Source organism: Myxine glutinosa, chromosome 5 (assembly GCF_964187855.1).
Source record: "Myxine glutinosa chromosome 5, kmMyxGlut1.1, whole genome shotgun sequence".
NCBI classification, from domain to species: domain Eukaryota; kingdom Metazoa; phylum Chordata; class Myxini; order Myxiniformes; family Myxinidae; genus Myxine; species Myxine glutinosa.
In genome coordinates, this window is record NC_136265.1 from 167,118,795 (window position 1) to 167,137,021 (window position 18,227).

The 18,227-nt window shown below is 41.3% G+C and overlaps 1 protein-coding gene across 4 annotated transcripts in view; it reads left to right on the plus strand.

Moving 5' to 3' along the window:
* Window positions 1-3,860: 3,860 nt before the first annotated feature.
* Window positions 3,861-18,227, plus strand: part of TEX2 (testis expressed 2) — a 49,012-nt gene continuing 34,645 nt past the window's right edge. For 2 of the 4 annotated variants that reach the window (XM_068115628.2, XM_068115633.2), the window contains exon 1: window positions 3,861-3,977. The gene's annotated coding sequence lies outside the window, so the exon portion shown is untranslated. Of the gene's footprint in view, window positions 4,203-18,227 lie in introns of all 4 variants that reach the window. The other 2 variants (XM_068115629.2, XM_068115630.2) reach the window with 2 other exon arrangements.

Here is an 18,227-nt window from a genome sequence, read left to right on the forward strand (position 1 = left end):
ACGCGTGTTACGCAATTCGGGAAAACTCCGCCTGGTGGATCCTTTCTGGCACGTCATCTATATATTACGTACACAAATGCCTGAAATTGTGTATTACCTCTGACGCCGAACATGCATGGAGGTTATATGTTTTCACCCCGTCTCTGTTTGTCTGTCTGTTTGTTAAGAGGATATCTCAAAAAGTTGCAAACGGATCGGACGAAATTTGATGGAGACATTGGGTGTTTGACAACGAAGAGTTGATTCAATTTTAGTGAAGATCCGAATCCGGCTCCGGATATGAGAATTTTTTAAATTTCTAAGTGATTCTTCACCATTGAGTGATAGGGCCAAAAACGATATGTAGCATGATGTTTCAAAAAGTTGTGGACAGATTATGATAAAACTAGGTGGATGAGTTGGTTAGACAACAAGGCAAACCGATTAGATTTTGGTTCAGATCCGCCCAATCAGTGGGATACAAAACGTAAACTGGTCAACCTGGCGGACGTATATATAGTGCCTTCAGAAAGTATTCACACCCCTTCAATTTTCACATTTTGTTGAGTTACAGCCTGAATTTAAAATGGATTCAATTGAGATTTTTTTTTTTTTAAATCACTGATCCACACATGTCAAAGTGGAAATTTTTTCATTTTTTTTTGCAAAACATTACAAAAATGAAATAGAAATATCTAAATTACATAAGTATTCAACCCCTGGGTCAACACTTTGTAGAAGCGCCTTTAGCAGAAATTACAGTTTCGAGTCTTCTTGGGTATGTCTGCATCAGTTTTGCACATCTAGATTTGGGGAGTTTCTTCCATTCTTTCTTGCAGATTTGCTCAAGCTCTGTCAAGTTGGATGTGGAGCGTCGGTGAACAGCAATCTTCAAGTCTTTCCACAGATAATTATCAATGGGATTCAAGTCTCGCCTTTGGCTGGGCCACTCAAGGACCTTCATGTTCTTGTTTTGAAGCCATTCCAGTGGAATAGTGTTAAATTGTCACCTTGGTGATGTTTATTTTTTATATTTACTTAATTATTATTTTTTCTTCTAATAATCCTTTTAGAGGGGGAGGGATGGATAGGAAGTTAAAATATATGGCACCGGTCCATAATCCCCTTTCATGAGTATTCGTATTCAGAGTTGCCGTCTTCCTATTACCGTCCACCATCTCCCCCCCCCCCCCACCCCCCCACCCCAAAAAAAAAACACACACACACCCCCAAAAAAACACACACACATTACTACCAAGGAATATGTGCACAATACCATCAAAACTTCCAGTCTCTACAGTTCATTCACATAATTGAGGTTACATCCACATCAATCTTCTCTCTCATTCCTTACTCACACAATCTTAGCATGGTTTTATTTCTTCAGTCTTACATGTCAAAGATGCCACAATGCACATCACCATCATTCACTTTAAATGTTGACTTACTACATCTATTGTCATTTTAAAATACTATCATGACGAGATGGTATTCATAGAATATTTACCCTGCCCAGTCAACTTGGTGCGAGCCAACTCTTCTGTTTTTGAACGTTTTTTTTCTTTAATCCAATATGGCTACCAGACCACGTGAGCGATTACATGATAAATTTATATTCTCTAATATAATTGTTGCATAAATCACACTCAATAAATTTCAAACTGATCAGACTAAGCGGTCCATGTCAAATTATGACGTCATAATTACGACACCAATGACGTCATTAACAACACCTATTCCCAATGTGGAGTTCTTTACAATGAGCCACGTTTCAATTTTTTCCATGGAGTGGTTTTGGAGATATAGAGGTGTAACGTTTTTCAGTTTTCCAAGATGACGCCTGTACCAGTAACTTATTACATAATAATTATCATTAAAATATTCTACAGGAGACGCTTCTTTGGTAACAATTTCGTGTACATCAGACCAACAGCTGTAGGGAAAAAAAATTATACTGATCAGATGAAGCGTTATACTTGTCGAATTATGACGCCATAACGAAGGCACTGATGACATCAACACTAACAAATCTTATTCCCCATGGGGAATATTTGACAATGAGCCATGTTTCAATTTTTTCCATTGAGCGGTTTCAGAGATATAGAGGTATGAAGTTTTTCCAAGATGGCGCCTGTACCACGTGACCAATGACGTCATTATTATCATTAAAATATTCTACAGGAGGAGGTGCTCCTATGGTGAAAATGTTGTGTCAATCAGACCAAGAATTGCAGAGAAACAACAATTCACACTGATCGAATCAAGTATTGTACTTGTCGAAGTATGACGTCATAAATAAGGTAATTATGACATCATAATTAACATATCTTATTCCCCCTGGGGAGTTCTTTACAATGAGCTATGTTTCAATGTTTTCCATGGAGTGGTTTCAGAGATATAGAGGTGCAACGTTTTTATTATGATGTCATAATAAGGTAATTATGACATCATAATTAACATATCTTATTTCCCATGGGGAGTTATTTACAATGAGCCATGTTTCAATGTTTTCCATGGAGTGGTTTCAGAGATATAGAGGTGCAACGTTTTTTGTTTTTTTTCCCCAAGATTGAGCCTGTACCACGTGAACTATGACGTCATAATTATCATTAAAATATTCCGCAGGAGGAGGCGCTCCTATGGTACAAATTTCGTGCCCATCGGACTAACAGTTGCAGAGGAATTTTTATTTTTCATACTGATCAGATCAAGTGTTATACTTGTCGAATTATGACGTCATAATGAAGGGTGCTTGAGTCATCATCATCATTTCTTATTCCACATGGGGAGTACTTGAAAATGAGCCTGTTTCAACTTTTTCCATTGAGCAGTTTGGGAGATATAGAGGTGTAACGTTTTTCCAATATGGCGTCCGTACCACGTGACCTACGACGTCATATTATGAATAAAAAAATTATACAGGGGGAGGCGCTCCTGTGGTAAAATTTCGTGTCAATCGGACCAACGGTTGCTGAGACGGACGGACGGACCGTGTCGGGGACCAATAGGATACATGCTACTGTTTCAGTGTTGAAAACTCATTAATTGCCACCATGGAATATTTTAATGATAATTATGACGTCATAGTTCTCATATTTTTGTTTCTCCATAAAGTAGCATTGACTTCTATTGTCTATAACTGTACTATAACAATAAGAGAGCCGTTTGTCTGTCTGTCTGTCTGTCTGTCTGTCTGCGTGTCGCCATTTTTCTCAGGGATGGCTGAATGGATCTCCGTCAGTGTCAGAGGTTCATCAGTGGGTGCTGGGGAGTGTTTTAGGCAAAATAAAATGATTTTTAGTGGGTGTAGGGAAGTGTTTTAGACACCCACAAAAAATACAAAAAAAACCCAATGATTTCTTCAAAATGTCAACGTTGCTTACTAAAATGGCGGGCGAGCACTCACATTTGATTATTTGGATACATACCGTTCACCCCTGAGTGGGTTATCTTGCGCCGCTCAGCGGCACTTTACTATCTTTGGTATATACATCCAAATCGTAGCTGATTTTAATTATTATTCTGGTTACAAAATTTAAGTTGACACGGTAGTGAAGGTTGCCAAATGCCAAGCTCTGGTGGAAATAACATTAATATACACCGCCCGTAATATAATTAAAGCAGAACTGATTTTCTTTTTCTTATTTCATTATATTTAATTTGCTTTCAAATGTATTTTCAATGTTATGATATTTACTATAGATAATAAAGAGCTACTGGGTTAAGTATTTTATTTCATGTATAATGCGGTGAATGATGTTCGAGGAGCTGTTCGGTACGAAATTTGTTTTTTCCTTTCATATAAATCGCGAAGACGAATTACATTTTGACACCGCGAAGATATAAGAATTTCGCGTGTGTAATTATTGCTTATCCGGTTTTGGAGTGTCCATTAAACGATGGATATGATGAGATGAAGTGATAAGGGGGCGTGTGGAACGCGGTTTTGGTGTTTGGCGTCTTCACTTCAGGCTGTCCTTCAGCTTCAGATGTGTGACGTAAGTGGTTAGGATTGGCGCTCGTGCTGGTGCGGTGTTTTTGTGGTTAGCTCGCTCCTGAGTGGCGGTTCCTGGCGACTGCCTCGCCACGGGATGGACATGCGATGATCTCAAAGCTCTTCCTCTTGGTGTGACGGTGTTTCCGATGATTATGAACTTGAGCTTCTCCGTGTTGGTGCTGGTAGTAGAGATTCGTCTTGGGAGGCGGGATGGGTGGTGATTGAGGTGCATGTGGTGGTAGTTTGTTCATTGCTGGACTTGAGGAACGTTTATTATGATGGTTTAGGTGAGGGGGGAGGTATTTGTGATTTTGATTTTTATTATTATTATTATTATTATTATTAATTATTTCTTTCTTTCTTTCTTTCTTTTTTTCTATATATATATATTTATATATATATAGTAATATATAATATATATAAAACCTATGGATGTTCTATTTGGATGAAAGCAGTGGAGCTTGGCTAAATAGTAAATGTTGTTGTTTGTTTTCTTTGCTTTCAGTTGAAGCAAGTGTGAGTTTTAATTTGTTTTGAAAGTTTTAATCTGTGATGTTAAAAGTTTGTGCAGGTGGCTCATATCTTTAGGAGTTGGAATAGCTTGATGAAGGTTTTGTACGTTGTTTGAGTGCAGGACAATTATGTGCTGTGACCTCGGTATACTTGTTGCATGTCAATGATGATACTAATCTCCCTTACGAGGAACTTCAATGCAGGAGGTCATTCGGCCCATCAAAAGAAGAATAAGCACACCTTTCGAATCTTCAGATGGGTAGGGATGCCGAGGCAACTTTCCTTCGGCTCGGGGGTCACATCTTGAATGGGTCGTGACCCCGCAGCAGTAGATCTAAAGCCTATTATCAACTTGTGGTGGTTTTCTGTGCTTTATGTTCCTAAAATGTTGAGTGTAAAGCAAGGAAGTAGGAAGGACTATTCATTTTTATAGTCCTTGGTATGTTTCGGCCAGAGTTCGAACTTTGACAGGCCCCTCCGTTTTGGGGGAGGAGGGGAAGGAAGGAAGAAAATGTACCTGTGCAAAGAGTGCTTCATAACCTTAGTGTTGCACAGGTAAAAAAAATAAATTGTAATACCCTCTGCCACCATCACCAGGTGGTGCTACACGGTACACATTTACAAAGAGAATTTACGCCCCTCTCCCGGCCTCCCCCCGAATGAGGCTGCAGCCACATAGCCTATGTTACCCCCAGACAAAGTTGTATTTGTATTTGTACCCCGAGTAAAGTATATGTGTTTATAGCTGGAGTACCGGGCATTGCTCAAGTGAAAAAGAAACATTAACATTTGAAATGAGCGCAAATATGTACATTGGAAAAGCAATTGCATCCAAATCGGACTCGGATCACAAATGTCAAATCATAATTTTACCTTTTTGTAGAATATATGCTGGTGAATGTGCCGTTCATCACGTTTGAGTTAAGTGTGATTACGTTCAGCCAGAAGAAGAAGCCTTACCACCAACTTTGACCACTCATTGTTCGCCATTTGCCATGGAATTGTTTTGTTATTTGTGTTCAAATGTCTGGTGATTGTTTTGTATTTATTTATGCGAATGTATACTAGTATATAACTGTCATGAATCAAAAAGGCTTCGGCACAATTTAGAGCAATGCTTTTTTTTTTTTTTTGCCTAAAACACTCCCAGGCATTCACTGATGAACCTCTGAAAGTTTGACGAAGATCTGTTCGGCCATCTCTATGAGAAAAATTGTGACAGACCAACGTCTCTCTTGTGTAGTGGATATTTGGCTTTGTGTGTGCTTCACCACAATATATTGTTTGTGGTTGTCTTTTTATTTATTTATTTTTTAAACACGTTAACTGTCTTTATCCAAAAGGACCAAGGTCCCAAATTTGTACCTCCTTGTATCCTCACACCCCCTCATTACTGAATATTCATCATGTGTAATTCTATCCCCATTCAAAATAATGGAGTCTACCTCTGCTGCCAACCTTGGGTAACTGTCTCTTCGCCAACTCCATAATCTTTGACGACCAGTTTGGTTTCCAACCTGGCCCATTCCACCTTGGATATTTGTCCTTTTGACACAGCAGTGGATGGATGCCCAGAACCATGAGCAAGAGTTTTGTCTCAAGCCTTTGACATTGTCTGGCATCTGCACTTAAGGTCCATGTTGTCTTTCTTTGGTATTTCGAGCCCCCTGTTTAATTTCTATTCTATCCTCTGAGAGCAAACATCTGGTGGCCCTTGATAGAGCCCTTTCCTTTATTTTGGGGGGTTCTATAAGGCAATGTTTTAGGACCTACATTATTCTTGATCTATATGTGATGCTCCTCAAGACCAACTTTACCATTTTGTCAATGACTCCACCTAGGCCAGCCGCTCCTGAATATCTTTTGTCAGACCTGGACAAGATAAGCCATTGGTTAGCTACTTTGAACATGATGTTCAACACCATCAAGTCACACCTGGTCTCTCCATATGGATTGATGATCCATGTATCCAATGGACAGCCACTGGAATAGGTGCAGTCCCTGAAACTCATTGGCCTCATTATCTGCCATCGCTTTTCGTTAGAAAAATCATATACTAAACTGGCATCAAAAGCCAGTCGCCGTCTGGGTGTTCGCCATATAGCTAAGGCGTTCTTGAGCCTGACTGTGCTTATCACACTGTATACGGTTTTGTATGGAGTATGACTCCCCACTATGAGCTGGTGCTCCTACTTCTCACCTTGCTACTTTTGAGGCAATCGATAACAAGCCCTTCCATACTTTTGTTGAAATGTCAAGCCAATAGGCAGATTCCCATGGTCTATCTCTCTCCAACTGACCAAGTTGGTGAGCTCTCTATTCCTGTCCCTCTCCTACCTCTGTCCTCCCCAAGTCTCATGCATTACTCAAACCCTCAATCGCTCTCCCTTCCAAAGTCCAGACTGTTGCCCACCTGCATTCATTCATCTCCATAGTCTACCTGTGTCCGTTGTCTCATCCTCCTCACTCCAGTCCTTCACTACCTCTTGCTTTCATCCGTTTACATCCATGATCTCTTCTCCACTTGCTGATTATTTACCATTCTGTTCCATTGTTACTTCCTTTTCCTGCTTGTGTATGTCCACACCTTCTGTTCTGTGCAACCTGCTGCCCATTGTCGTCTGGTTTCTTCATGAGGAGAAATAGCTTACATCGTTCCATTCTTACAAATGGAATGGATTTTTACGTTTTTACATTTTTCTCATGACGAATAGTTTCTCCATATGTGCTTAGCTGTCCGTCCGTACATCCGACTGGCATTCGTGTCACCTTTCCTCTTACCACCAAGGATGCATTCAACATTTCTCCCTTTGCCACCAAAGGTGGACGGAGGTTGTTTTTTACCGCTGTATGTCTGAGTAAGATATCTCAAAGTTATGGATGGATTCAGCCAAAATTAGGTGTATCGGTTGGGTGGGTGACGAGGATGAAATTATTGCATTTTTATTCCGGTGCAGATGCAGATCCGGCCAAACGGTGGGATGCAAAAGGTAAACTGTTCAGCCTGGCGGAGGTATTTCCTCTTCCGAGTGCCGTTGGAGTTGGTGATTGCTTTTGTTTTGTTTGGTTACTTTGCAATGTTTGAATCTCCATGAGAACTTATTATTATTTAAATAGAAGGCTTTCATTAGCACCATCAATGGCTTGCTCAATCCCAGCAGGTAATGTTTGTTTTGAGCAGGTAGATGTATCAGACATCGCAGAATGAGTTGAACGTCACTTTTCGCATCCTTATTCAGCCGTCTGTATTAATTGGTTCCATTTCCACTTAGTCATGTTTGTCGTCCTTTGGTTTGGAAAAAGCATCGCTCAGAGATGTTCGGTGTTTCATAAATGTACTTTTATTACTACTTTGTTCGTATGCAGCACAAGGCTGTGGGGTTGCATCATCGGCCGAGGGTGCGGCTGTGCCGCTGATGCAATGCCTGCTGTAGGTTAGGTCTAAGATTTGTAATTTGTTTATGGTGCTGGCGATAGCTGACCTACTCCACGCGAAGGACACTGAGGAATCCTTCACCTTCACTCTTTCATTCCTCTTTTCTCCCGCCTCTGGAACAAACTCCCTCGCTCTCTTCAATCCCACTCTTCCCTCCAGGTCTTTAAAACAGCTGTTCACCACCATCTCTTATCTTCTCCCATCCACAAACTTGATCTTTTCTACCCCCGCTAATTCACCCCAGATCCACTTTTTGAAATACCGACTTCTTTCCTGTGTTTTATGTGTCAGTTTGTCTTTTTGTGATCAATGTTAGCTCTTACACGAGCCTCGACCTTGTATACAAAAAAAATAGAAAAATCCTTAACATCCACCAACCAATGCCCGGCACACGGGATTCAAACCCAGGCTGGATCGCTTGAATGTGGGTGTGCATACTTGTAGGCCATCCTTTCTGCCCACTTTTAGTACTGAACAATAGCTTTTTTCTCTTCGTGGGTTACGTGTTGGCAAGTTTGTAGCTCCAAAATGTTTACAAAAATGGCAGACTGATTAATTCAGTTTTCATCTTTGATTAGGCTAATATTTAAAATGAAATTTGCAATCCGACCATTTTGAGCCAAGGGAACGCTAGCTCGAGGGATTTGAATATTGGGATTTTGAGACTGGTTTGTGCCTGTCCCTTGACCCTGCATGTCTACGTGTTATCAACGGTCGTACTTTTCTTATCTCTATGCCCCGTCATGCACAGACAAGTCTCCTTTAGGAGTATGCTGCTAGTTCAATGATAGACAGATGAACCTTTACTACAAACGTATTTCGTCCTGACATATTTTTAGAGGTGTATGTGGATGTGGGAATTTATTGGGTGACTTGTTTGCCTTGTTTGTTCCCGAAGGAACACTATAAGCTATTGAGTGAGTGTGCACTAGTTCTCAATCCACTGTAATCTGTATACCCTGACATGGCTTTGCCTTGTTTAAACGCTATCTTGTTTTGCTATTGCGGTCATGTTGGTGCTACGATTTATCTGATGTGGGTCATGCATGACCATTATTTGTGAGTGGATTCCCCATTTTGAACCCTCGCCAGAGGAGAGGGTATTGCATTTGAGTCCGTTTGTTACTTGGCAAATTTTTTTTTTTTGCAAGTATGTTGATCACTGTTTGTGTGTTTGTTTGTCTGTCCGCTCACTTGTACTTGCCTACAGGTCACAATTTTTAACCGATCTTCACGAAACCACCAAATGGTAGGGTTCATGGTCCGACAAAATCCTACATATTTTTGAGGTCAAAGGTCAACCACTTTTTTCAAATTTCTAAAATCCTCAATTTTAATTCCAATTGACTTAAAATTTGAATAGGGTTTACATAATCAGCTTACTGAATTCAACCACCAACTATTTTTGAGATCGGCTTAGGCCAAAGGTCAACCATTTTTTTGAATTTCTAAAATCCTTGATTTTGATCCAATTGACTTGAAATTTGAATAGGATTTACATAGCTCACTGAATTCAACCACCAACTATTTTTGAGATCGGCTTAGGCCAAAGGTCAACCATTTTTTTGAATTTCTAAAATCCTTGATTTTGATCCAATTGACTTGAAATTTGAATAGGATTTACATAGCTCACTGAATTCAACCACAAACTATTTTTGAGATCAGCATAGGCCAAAAGGTCAACATAGGCCAAAGGTCAACAACTTTTTAAAGAATTTCTAAAATCCTCAATTTTCATCCAATAGACTTGAAATTTGAAGAGGATTTACACATCAGCTAACTGAATTCAACCACCAACTATTTTGAGATCAGCATAGGCGAAAAGGTCAACACACGCCAAAGGTCGACCACTTTTTTAAAATTCCTAAAATCCTCAATTTTCATCTGATTGGCTTGAAATTTGAAAAGGTTTACATATCGGCTCACCAACTATTTTTCAACCACCAACTATTTTTGAGATCAGCATAGGCCAGAGGTCAACAACAATTTCAAAATTTTTAAATCCTCAATTTTCATCCAATTGACTTGGAATTTAAATGTGATTTTTCATATCGGCTAACTGAATTCAACCACCAACAATTTTTGAGATCAGCATAGGCCAAAAGTCGACCACTTTTTTTTCAAATTTCTAAAGTCCTCAATTTTAATCCGATTGACTTGAAATTTTAATCGGATTTTCATTTCAGCTAACTGAATTCAACCACCAACTATTTTTGAGGTCAACATAGGCCAAAGGTCAACAACAATTTCAAATTTCTAAAATCCTCAATTTTCATCCAATTGACTTGAAATTTGAAAAAGCTAACTGAATTTAGTTGAATTATATCAGCGAACTGAATTCAACCACCAACTATTTTTGAGATCAACATAGGTCATAAGGTCAACATAGGCCAAAGGGTCAACCACTTTTTTTTAAATAACCAAAATCCTCAATTTTCATCCAATTGACTTGAAATTTGAAAAGATTTACATATCGGCTCACCAACTATTTTTCAATCACCAACTATTTTTGAGATCAGCATAGGCCAAAGGTCAACAATTTCGAATTTTAAAAATCCTCAATTTTCATCCAGTTGACTCGGAATTTGAATGTGATTTTCATATCGGCTAACTGAATTCAACCACCATCTCGTTTTGAGATCAGCATAGGCCAAAAGGTCAACATAAGCCCAAAGGTCAATCACTTTTTAAAAAAAATTCTAAAATCCTCAATTTTAATCCAATTGACTTGAAATTTGAATCGGATTTTCATTTCCGCTACCTGAATTCAACCACCAACTATTTTTGAGATAAGTATAGGCCAAAAGTCAACATAGGCCAAAGCTCAACAACAATTTTGAATTTCTAAAATTCTCAATTTTCATCTGATTGACTTGAAAATTGAATGTGATTTTCATATTGGCTAACTGAATTCAACCACCATCTATTTTTGATCTCAGCATAGGCCAAAAGGTCAACATAGGCCAAAGGTCAACCAATCTTTAAAAATAACTAAAATCCTCAATTTCCATCCGATTGACATGAAATCTGAATAGGATTTCCATATCAGCTTATTGAAACCATCCAACTGTTTGAGGTCAATATAGGCCAAAAGATCAACATCAGCCAAATTTCTAAAATTGTCAATTTTCATTAGCATAACTTAAACTTTGAAGACGATCTGCATATCAGGTCACTGAATTCAACCACAAATTATTTTTGAGGTCAAAAGGATGCTTTACTGAGTGCCATGCTACTTTGTTCTGTTTTGCCAAGTGTCACTATGAGTGATTTTTCATTTGTTTGTGTGTCTGTTTGTTTGTCCGCACAAAATAAATATGATTTTCTCTGCAACCGTTGGTCCGATTGACAGGAAATTTTCACCATCGGTGCACCTCCACCATTTTTTTTGATAATTAATTATCAATTGCACCATTTTTAATGATAATTATGACGTCGTGGGTCACGTTGTTTGTCCGCCATCTTGGAAAAACCGAAAAACTTTGCACCTCTATCTCCGAAAGTGCTGAATAGAAAAAATTGAGACATGGCTCATTGAAAAGAACTCTCCATGGGGAATTAAAATATGTTAATTCAGATGTCATAGGTGCCTCCATTTTGACGTCATAATTCGACAAGGGCTCCATAAAAATAAGTGCCATCGTTGTTGAGTTAGTTTCCCGGTGTGTACCCTGGTTTAGAATAGGTACACCGTAACCCTGCGTGTCGTCAGAGGTGACTAAGAGGGTTGGCGTCAGGAAGGGCATCCGGCCATAAAAACATTGCCTCAAAAAGAGAACCATGACAATTACAACTACATATGGGCAGGGTACAGCCCAAAGTGGAGATCGGTTTCTGAGGTTTGGGACATGGAATGTAGGGACAATGACAGGGAGATCAGGAGAAGTGGTGGAAGTATTGATCAGAAGAAGAGTGGGCATATGTTGTGTGCAAGAGACGAGATGGAAGGGAAGTGGTGTGAGAATGGTGAAGAGTAGGCAGGGACAGAAATACAAGTTTGTGTGGCAAGGGTGCCCGGAGGGCGTGAATGGTGTTGGTGTCCTGTTTTCTGAGGAGTTTCTAGACAGTGTTGAGTGTGACTAGAGTGAGTGATAGGTTGATGATGTTGAAAATGATTGGAAAGCTCTTGGTGAACGTCATCTCGGGATATGCTCCGCAGGTTGGTCGGAGCGATGAAGAGAAGGACAAGTTCTGGTGTGCGATAGAGAAGCTGATGGAAAACGTGAAAGATTAGGAAGTTGTTGTGTTAGGAGGAGACCTAAATGGACATGTGGGAAGGAGTATGGACGATGGAGCTGATGGAGCTGATTTGTTGATTTGTAATACTCAGTTCCAGAAAGAGGATAATAAGCTTGTTACATACACGTCATGTGTGTCGACGACAACCGTTGACTACCTGATGGTGCGTAGGCGAGATAGGGGGCACCTCCGGGACACAAAGGTGATCCCGGGGGAGGAGGCTGTTTCACAGCACCACTTGGTTGTCTGCGACATAAGGGTGAAAGGTGCGAGGAGAGCTCGGCGGGTGAAGTACCAACCGAGAATGAAGGTGTGGAGGTTGAAAGAGGTGACAGTAAGGGAGGCATTAAAAAAGAGGCCGAGTAGGGTAGAGGATGATGTGGTTGTGCTTGAATTGAAAGTGGTTGGATGTCAATGAAAGATAGTCTGTTGGGAGCCGTTGGTGAGGTATGTGGATGGACAAAAGGACCACCGAGGCACTCGGAAACTCGGTGGTGGGATGATGAAGTTGGAAAGAGGATTGGCGAGAAGAGGAAGACGTTCTTGGAGTGGCAGAAGGCGAAGGGTATGGGAGCAGAAAAAGCAGAGCATGAAAGTTATAAGGCTGCAAAGAAAGAGGTAGCACAGGCGCAGGAGGCATGTAGGAAAATGTTGGGAGAACGCTTTGATTCGGAAGAGGGTCAGAGAGCGGTATTCAGGATTGCAACGCAGATAGTGAAAGAGGTGTGATGTGATGCGGGTGAGTTGCTTGAAGGATGAAGTGGGACAAATCGTTGTGGACCCAGATGGAATTAAAGGAAGATGGAAAAGATAGATGGAAATGCTGTTGAATACAGAGAATGAATGGGATGGCAACATAGAGAGTAAACCAGTTTTAGGACCGGCAGAGAAGATAACTGAGAAGGAAGTTGAGGAAGCGATAAAAGCAATGAAGAGTGGAAAAGTGGGAGGGCCGACGGGAGTTGTGGGAGATATGTTGAAGCCAGCAGGAAGTTGGGGTGTGAAGAGAATGACAGAGATCTGTAATCTGGTGGTGAAAGAAGGCCGCATTCCAGTGGATTGGGAACTGAGTACCCTCGTCCCTCTATACAAGGGGAAAGGTGACCCTCTGGAGTGTGGCTTGTAACGAGCGATAAAGTTATTGGAGCATGGAATGAAGGTATTGGAAAGGGTGTTGGAGAGGAGGATAAGGAAGAAGGTGAAGATCGACGAAATGCAGTTTGGATTTATGCCAGGAAGAGGAACGACAGACATGCTCTTTGTTATGAGGCAGTTGCAGGAGAAGTACATGGAGAAGAGGAAGAAGTTGTTTCTTGGGTTTGTTGATCTGGAGAAAGCATTCGATAGGGTTCCACGCGAAGTATTGACATGGGCATTGAGGAAGTTAGGAGTGGAGGAATGGTTGATCAGAGTAGTGATGGCAATGTACAAAAGAGCACGCACAGCTGTAAGGACGAAGGACGGGAACAGTGGTGAGTTTGAGGTGAAGGTGGGAGTGCATCAGGGGTCGGTACTTAGTCTGCTACTATTTGTAGCTGTGATGGAGGTGCTGGCTCAGAACGTAAAGGAGGGTTTACCGTGGGAGTTGTTGTATGCAGATGATCTGGTGTTGATTGCGGAAAGTATGGATGGACTGAAGGAAAAGATGAACAAGTGGAAGGAATGTATGGAGACAAAAGGTCTGAAGGTGAATATCGGAAAGACGAAGGTGATGGCAAGTGGTAAAGCATGTGGTGAGGTGGAAAGAACTGGGAAGTGGCCATGTGCTGTGTGCAGGAAGGGTGGCAAGAGTGAACTCCATTCAATGTACAATGTGCTCCGAGTGGGTTCATCAAAAATGCAGTGGTCTGAGAGGGTCATTAACCAGTGTGGCAGCTACATTCAAATGTAAGGTGTGCACAGAGGGAGCTGCAGATGGAGGAAATGTTGAGTTGGATCTTGGAGACGGCGTGAACCTGGAAGGTGTGAAAACATTTTGCTGCCTCGGAGACATGCTGAATGGAGAAGGTGGATCAGACTCGGCAACGGTTGCTAGAGTGAGATGTGCATGGAAGAAGTTTCAGGAACTCTCTCCGAAACTTCTCCGAAACTCTCCGAAACTCTCCGAAACTCTCCGGAACTCTCCGGAACTCTCCGAAACTTCTCCGAAACTCCGAACTTCTCTCCGAAAAGATCGACTGGACAACCCTCCCATCTACTTTCTCAACAATCCTCTCCAAGAAGTTCTGTCACTCAAGCTTTTGGGTCTCACTATCTGCCATGATCTTTCTTGGGAAAACCACATTTCCAAGCTGGCCTCCAAAGCCAGTCGCCGACTGGGCATCCTCCGTCGTGCGAAGTCCTTCCTCGGCACACCTGAGCTCCTCACCACATACAAGGCTTTCATCCGCAGCTCAATGGAATACTGTTCTCCCCTATGGGCTGGTGCTCCTGCCTCACACCTGGCTCGGCTTCACGCTGTTGAATCCAAAGCTTTCAAAATCATTGGAATCTCCCGCGATGAAGCTATCTCTGAGGGCCTTTCACTCACTCACCGCAGGCAGGTAGGTGGTCTTTCTGTCTTCTACCGACTCCTCTCCGGCCTTGCTCCCCCAGCTCTCTCCGTGCTCTGTCCCCCAAATATTCCTACAGGTCGCACAAGATCTGCCAGCAACCCTCTGATGGTTAAACTGCCGAAATCTCGGCTCTCTGCTCACCTTCACTCTTTCATTCCTCTTTTCTCCCGCCTGTGGAACAAACTCCCACACTCCCTTCAATCCCTCTCCTCCATCCAGGTCTTTAAAACAGCTGTTCACCACCATCTCTTATCTTCCCCCATCCATAACCTTGATCTTTTCTACCCCCACTAATTCACCCCAGATCCACCTTGTTTGAAATTCCAACTTATTTCCTGGAAATCCTGGCAGTGTCCATATGTTTATACCTCTCCCACCCCCCCCCCCTTCACATGCCTCCCCCCCTTCACATGCCTCCCCCCTTCACATGCCTCCCCCCCAAAGCCCTCTCCCTCCCACAGATCTCTCGATGTCTCCATGTCTCTCGGTCCCTGCTCTCAAATGTTGTGTTTGTGTCCTTCCCCCTCTCTCCCCATCTTGTCTACTGCTCCCGATGTTATTTGTTTTATGTGTCTGTTTGTCTTTCTGTGTGATTAATTTTCGCTCTTTCACGAGCCTCGATCTTGTATACAAAAAAAAACAAAAAAAAAACTGAGTGGCATGCTGATGAGGATGGGAGTGTCGTAGAAGCTGAAGGGAAAGGTGTATGCTGCATGTGTGAGAAGTGTTATGATTTATGGGAGCGAGACATGGGTAATGAACGTAGAGCAGCAATGAAGGCTGGAAAGGCTGGAAAGGGTGGAAATGCGAATGGTTCGGTGGATGTGTGGAATATCGTTGAGAGAGGAAGACATGATGAATTGCGAAAGATGATGGGAATCGAGCCTGTGATTGATGCTGTGACGAGGAACAGGTTGAGATGGTCTGGTCATGTGTTGAGGAAGGATGAAAGTGACTGGTTGAGAAGAGTGATGGAAATGAATGTTGAAGGAAGTAGAGGATGGGGAAGACAGATAAAGACTTGGCTGAAGATGGTGGAAGAAGAAATGCGGGCAAGGGGGTTAACAAGGAGAGATGCAGAAAATATGGCAAAATGGAGAAGATTGTCATGGGGACCGCAAGGCTAACCCCTGCTCTAGCAGGGAAAATGGCCTTAAAATGCATGTTGTTGTTGTTGTTGTTGTTTAATTGGTGCTGTATTGTTTATAATTGTTGCTGAAAACATAACAAAACAATAAAACTGCCACGTTTCACAAGAACACAAATAAGTCTGCTTTTACTTTGATTTCCAAGATGGGAAATCTATGAATGACGTTGTGTTGTGGATTTGCCTTTCACTGCCTTGCCAGCATAGAAGTCTATTGCATTTTGGTCTGTCTGCCTGTCTGCACAGAATGTGATTGTCTTTTAATTGCATACTATTGAAATGGGAGTCCTATTAATTATGTGCAATTGGAACATGAGTACATCTATTAATTACGTACTAATTATGTATTGGAATGCATTACGCCACACATCACGCTAAACATGTCCTGGCAAGCGTTTGCAATGTCTGATTTCTCTTTCTAGGTCAACTTTTTTCCTGAAGGAATCTGGTCCGGTTGCATAAAACTCCCTTAATCATAAGGAAAGATTTCCCTTAAAGTGCATTGTATTTCCTCAAGTGCTGTTGCATAAAAAAAAAAAACCCTTGAGGATAAGGATTTCCTAAAGAGCGGTTGCGATGCGAAGCAACCATTCAGATTGGAGATTGGAAGAGATGTCTGAAAGCAAGAACATGCAATGAACACGTTATTTCAAATGACACCTGTTATATGTTGCATGGGGAACATGTGCTTCTGGATGAAGGAGGAATAAAATTATTCTTGTGTAAAATTATTCGATTCTCATTCACCATTGTATTATCCTGCACCAAAGGTGGGTGGAGTTGATGGCGCTGTTGCAGAAAACATCATTACATTTTTTTGTTGTTGTTCCCCCCCCCCGCTTTTTTTTTTGTTTTTGTTTTTTCCCCTTAAATATTTCCTTAAAGTTAAGGGAGCCTTAACTCACTATCCCCCATCCTTTAACACAAACCTTTAAGTTTCCAAACGGCACTCTTCATGGAAATTGGTCAAGAAGAGGACAGTTGTCGCAGCGTGACGCCAGAGGCTGATAGAACAATACTTCCACAATTGAGTTATGTTGTGCTTTGTGAAACACGCTTTCAGCGCTGGTACAGTGACTTGGATAATATTTTCACTCTTTTATGACATCCACAGTATTCTGCTTGTAGTTTCGCACTCGTATTTCACTTTTGTATTTTCACACTTTCACCATTCTCGGAAAGTTTCCAAACATTTACTATGCACATGAACACATCTATCTATAATTCCAGTAATCTCTGTCTGTACGTTTGTACGTCTGTACGTCTGTTTGTCTGTGACCGCTGTTTCTCGACAACCACGGGTCCGATATACTTTTAACTTGCCAGGTATATTGCTGGGGACCCGAGGATGTGCCTTTTCAAGGTTTCATATTAATCGGACAATTACTTACCGAGCTATGTCCAAAAAACGATTCAACCAATCAGAGAGCAGCGAACGATCGCGTGTGCCGAACGTGGAGGACACACTCTGCCTCGGATGGCACATTTGAGAGCGTATTCATTTATTTCACGTTTGCAAACTATGTTGGCGTTAAACTATGTTTTAAAACTAATAAAACCGAATTTGCGATTCATTCGCTTTCCTGCGCGTTTGTGCACGCGATGGCGATTTCTTTACCAAACTCCGGAAGCCGTTCGCTTTGGACCAAACCATTGCATGTAAATAGAGGGGGGGGATTGTCAGTGTCACCGTACTCGCAAGCCGTTCGCTTTGGACCAAACCATTTCATGTAAATAGAGGGGGGGGATATAATTTTAGATATAGATATAGTACGGGCAATGCCCTAGTTTATCATAAAATGCACAATGAGAACTGAATCTAATGAATTTTATGCAAGAATAATTTTATTCCTCGTTCATCCATAAGCATGTGTTCCCCATACAGTAATATAACAATCGTTATTTAAAATTACGTATTCTTGCTTTTGGACGAGCTTCCTATCTCTAATTCGATTGCTTGCCTGGCATAGCAACGACTCTTAAGGAAATCCTTAGCTAAGGATTCCCCTAATGGATGTTTATGCAACAGCATTTGAGGAAATCTTTCCTTGACTCATAAAACGCGTGGAATCACAATCGTGCTGAGTGTATGCAAATGATTTTAAAGAAGTCAACCAAAAGAACGAATCATGACCTTATTTGCAATGTATAATACCCGGGGATAACTTGTGAAAAGCTTGCTTCTAATTGGTGGAGAAAAGCGGATGACAAGTGGGGGGAGGCTCCCTTAACTTTAACAGAAGATTTAAGGAAAAACATAGATATTCATAGAAGCAAACATCTTCAACTTGAGGATGTCATTTAGGGACTGTCCTTCAAAAACTGTCCTTCAAAATCAGACTGGTCAAACAAGTGGAACGT